Genomic DNA, 4,980 nt, shown 5'->3' with positions numbered 1-4,980 from the left:
TTGTGCGGCAAGTAAAAGGGACATTTCCCTGACCTGCCTCTTCATTAAAACAGATTGGCTCATTTACTGGCCAAAAGTGAGGAGGATCAACTCTAATGTGGAGCAACCTCTCTCTGCCAAGGATGTTTGCAGATATTAAACACACAAATAAAGGCTTGGTGTGTCCTTTAAATAAGCACTAATGCAGTTTCCACAGCAAAGGTAAAACATCACATCACTGGCACGGCAGCTTCTCTTCAGGTCAGTGTAGCTTTTCCTCACCAAAAGTGTGAGTAGGAATAGGTTTTGGAAGGAGGAGGGACATTGGGAATTCACTGGAATGAGTCAAGTTTTACACCAATGAAGGAAAGATGAAAAGGAGTAAGCATGGAGCAATTTTAGAACACCTTGCTTCCCGCAAATTCAGTACCTCTTATCAACTGATGTTAAATTAGTTGCCCTCTCTTTCTCTTTACTTTTCTTCCTTATTATATTTTATCCATATTCACAAACTATTTAAATAATATTTCAAATGCTTAGGAGAGACATGTGCATGGCATACACAAACACATCTCTAGACACATTCATGTTTATTTGGCTAAGTGTTAATAAATACATCATAGCTTAGTACATACAATGAATGAGTCTGTGGCTGTACCTTGCATCTATCATCGTTGGCTTTGGTTTTTGAGAAAAGTACAAAACGCTTAAGCATAGATAACATCTATCTGATTCCTCCAAAGGGTTGGGTTAAGGAATTAGATTAATATCAATTTTTTATATTAATAGACTTTATCGTTAGAACAGTTTAAGGTTGGTAGAAAAATTCAACGGAAACTATAGAAAGTCCCCATATACCCTTCTCACCCTCTACGGTTTCCCCTATTATTAACCTCTTGTATTAGTATGGTCCATCCATTTGTTACAGTTGATGAACCAATATTGACATATTATTATTAATGAAAGCCCATAGTTTGCATTAAGGTTCACTCTTTGTGTTGTACAGTCTATGGGTTTTGACAAATGTCTAATGGCATGCATCCACCATTTCAGTATAATGCAGAATAGTTTCACTGCCCTAAATATTGTCTGTGCTCCATATTATTCATTCTTCCCTCACTCCCCAGGAATCCCTGTCAACCACTGATCTTTTTAACTGTCTCCACAGTTTTGCCTTTTCAAAAACATCATATACAGTTGACCCTTGGACAACACAGATTTGAACTGCATGGGTCCACTTACACACAGACTTTTTTCAATAGTAAATACTACAGTACTAAACAATCCACCATTGGCTGAATCCATGGATACGGAACTGCAGATATAGAGGGAGGAACTGTGTATATGGAGGACCAACTATGTTATACACAGATTTTTTACTTCACAGAGGGTCAACCCTAACCCCTGCTTTGTTCAAGAGCCAACTATAATTGGAATTATACAGTATGTAGCCTTTTCAGACTGGCTTCTTTGACTTAGTAATATGTATTTAATGTTCCTCCATATCTTTAAAAAAATTTGTTTTTTAAATTTTATTTATTTATTTATTTATTTATTTATTTTTGGCTGTGTTCGGTCTTCACTGCTGCACGCGGACTTTCTTTAGTTGCGGTGAGCGGGGGCTACTCTTCGTTGTGGTGTTAAGGGCTCCTCACTGCAGTGGCTTCTCTTGTTGCGGAGCATAGGCTCCAGGTGTGCAGGCTTCAGTAGTTGTGGCATGTGGGCTCAGTAGTTGTGGCTTGCAGGCTCTGGAGGGCATGCTCTGTAGTTGTGGCGCATGGGCTTAGTTGCTCCACAGCATGTGGGATCTTCCTGGACCAGGGCTCGAACCTGTGTCCCCTGCACTGGCAGGCGGATTCTTAACCACTGTGCCACCAGGGAAGCCCTGTTCCTTCATGTCTTTTCATGGCTTAATAGCTCATATATTTTTAGTACTGAATATTACTTTATTGTCTGGATATACTACCATTTATTTATCCATTCACTACTGAAGGACATATTGATTGCTTCCTAGTTTTGGCAATTATTAACAAAGCTGCTGTAAATATCTGTGGCAGGTTTTTGTGTGGACATTAGTTTTCTACTCATTTGGGTAAACACCAAGGAGCACAACTGCTGGATCGTATACTAAAAATGTTTATTTTTATAAAAAGCTGCCCAATTGTCTTTCAAAGTGGCTGTACCACTTTGCATTCTCACTAGCAATGGATAATTGTTTATATTGTTCCATATCCTTGCCAGCATTTGGTGTTGTTAGTGTTCTGGATTTTGGGCATTTTAAGACGTAGTGGTAACTGTTGTTTTAATTTGCATTTCCCTAAGGGATGATATAAGATATGGAGCATCTTTTTTTAAGGTTATTTGCCATCTGCATATCTTCTTTCATGAAGTATCTGTTCGAGTCTTTTCCTCATTTTTTAATCAGATTGTGTGTGTGGGTGTGGGGGTGTCTGTGTGTTTTCCTACTGTTGGGTTTTAAGAGCTCTTTGGATATTCTGGATAGCAGTTCTTTAGATATGTCTTCTGCAAATATTTTCTCCCAGTCTGTGGCTTTTCTTCTGTTTCTCTTGATAGTGTCTTCCACAGAGAAGTTTTTCATTTTAGTAAATCCCAACTTAATATTTTCTTTCATAGATGGTGCTTTTGATACTGTATCTAAAAATTCACCATCAAACCCAAGGTCACCTAGCTTACTCTCTTGCTATCTTCTTGAAGTTTTATAGATTTGTGATTTACATTTTTGTCTATGATCCATTTTGATTTAATCTTTGTGAAAAGTGTAAGGTCTATATAAATTATTTTTGTATATGAATGTCCAATTTTTCAAACACCATTTGTTGAAAAGTCAATCCTTCCTCCATTGAATTGCCTTTTCTCCCTTGTAAAACATCAGTTGATTATAAATGTATGAGTCTATTTCTGGACTCTCTATTCCACTGATGTATTATTTCTATTCTTTCGCCACTACTATGCCATCTTACTAACTGCAGCTTTATATTAAGTCTTGAAGTCAGGTAGTATTAGTTGTCAGTTCTCTGGGGTTTTTTTCTTCTTTTTTTCTTTGTGGCATGTCAGCTGACAGTTCTATTGCATGGGGTAAGGGGATAGATCGCTCAGGAGCTCTTGGTGGGGCGGGTCCACTTCCTCTTCACCATCACAGGCTTCTGGCTGTGCAGGATGGTGGCTGGCTCTGCGGATGGCGGCCATGGGCAAATCTGGGCAGTACTTGTTCTTTCGGATCATGTGTCGGTTGCTGCTGAGGGTGGCCTGGGCATTCTCGTCGATGGTGGTCCGCATGTAGGAAGTGGCTGGCTTTCCCTGGCCGGATCTCCACTTCCTGACCACCACGACCCCTTTGCCATCCGCCGCCGTCTCCACGCCCACAGTCTTGTGGTGAATAAGCCCGTCGTAGCGGAAGGAGTTGCAAGCCTTGAGGTTATTGGGTTCGGTGCTATACATCTGCCTGTTCCTCTTGATCAAGAAGCTGCAGCAGGTCCTCATGACAATCTACTGCAGATGCGTGGACATAGCAGCAGCTCCTCTCCTGGCGGCAGCCAGAGACGGAAAGGTCTCTGGCTTTGTTCTTTTTCTTTAGTATTATATTGGCTATTCTTGGCCTTTTGCCTTTCCATATGTACTTCAGAATCATTTGGTTGACAGTGCCAAAAAGCTTGCTGGGAATTTTATTCAGATTCTGTTAAATCTACTGATTAAATTAGGAAGGATTGACACCTTAATCATAGTGACTCTTCCTATCCATGGATATGGAATATCTACCTATTTAGATCTTCTTTGATTTCTTTCATCAGAGTTTGTAGTTTTCCTCATACAGATCCTGTACATAATTTTTAGATTTACATCTAAGTATTTTAATTTTTTGGTGCTAATAATGTAAATGTTACTGTGTTACAAGTTTTGAATTCCAATGGTTCATTGCTGGTATATAAGAAAAATTGACTTTGGTATATTAATTTTGTGTCCTGTAACCTTGATATAATTGCATATTCCACTAGTGTTTTTGTCACTAGTGGAATTCCATGTTCCACTAGTGTTTTGTCAATTCTTTTTCTACATAGACAATCATGTCATCTGTGAACAGACAGCTTTATTTCATCTTCCTCAAGCTGTACAAATTTTATTTCCTCTTTAGTCTTATCGCATTAGCTAGGACTTCCAGTACAGTGTTGAATGGGATTGGTGATACGGGACATCGTTGCCTTGCTCTTGATCTTAGAGGGAAAAGCTTCTAGTTTCTCACCATTAAGTATAACGTTAGTTGTAGGATGTTTGTAGATGTTCTTTATCAAGTTGAAGAATTTCTCTATATTCCTAGCTTTCTTCGACCTAGGACACCTTCCTTACTTTTCTCCATTGTCTTAGTATATTTCCTGTGTTCTACTTCACAGAGCAAAGAGAAGCCATCATACATATTGGAATTCTATCTAGTACCCTCTAACAAACCTACAAATCTATCTAGAGGAGCTCTTATCCCTTCTTTAAAACTTATTTCATTAGTGAGGGAGAAGGTCTTCCTATCTAGGACCAGGGCTACCCTTCCTAAATTGGATTCTATTTCTTGGAAACCTCAAAATATCAACCAGACCCTATTCTCCCAATATGGTCAATAATTCTCTTACAGCTAGATTCACCCCCATCATAGTTAAAGGTCATTAATTATCTCCCTTAAAAAAATCTCTCAACTCACAGGGCTGCTCATTTCCCATTCTCCTCATTTACAATGAAAATAATGAAAAAAAATCTCTCTATACCTATGAGACCTTAACCATATTAGATTGTATATTTAATTAAAATATCCCCTCCTCATTGCTACCCCCACTCACATTAGGTCTGGCCATGTGACTTTCTTTAGTTAATGAAATTATATGTGAGAGTGATATGTGCCACTTCTAAGAAGAAGCTTTTAGAGTAATTGCATGGTCCTGCCACTTCTTTTTTTTTTTTTAACTACTATGAGACCAATAATGTCCCAGATAATGGCTC

At 38.7% G+C, this 4,980-nt stretch overlaps 1 pseudogene; it reads right to left on the bottom strand.

Annotated features, from left to right (window-relative positions):
* Positions 1-3,092: 3,092 nt before the first annotated feature.
* Positions 3,093-3,507, bottom strand: LOC132503086 (large ribosomal subunit protein eL28-like; annotated as a pseudogene).
* Between the last annotated feature and the right edge of the window lie 1,473 nt (positions 3,508-4,980).

This window comes from Mesoplodon densirostris, chromosome 15, assembly GCF_025265405.1.
Source record: "Mesoplodon densirostris isolate mMesDen1 chromosome 15, mMesDen1 primary haplotype, whole genome shotgun sequence".
In the NCBI taxonomy this organism is placed as follows: domain Eukaryota; kingdom Metazoa; phylum Chordata; class Mammalia; order Artiodactyla; family Ziphiidae; genus Mesoplodon; species Mesoplodon densirostris.
The sequence above is the reverse complement of the archived record's forward strand: the minus strand, read 5'-3'. Positions and strand labels throughout refer to the sequence as shown.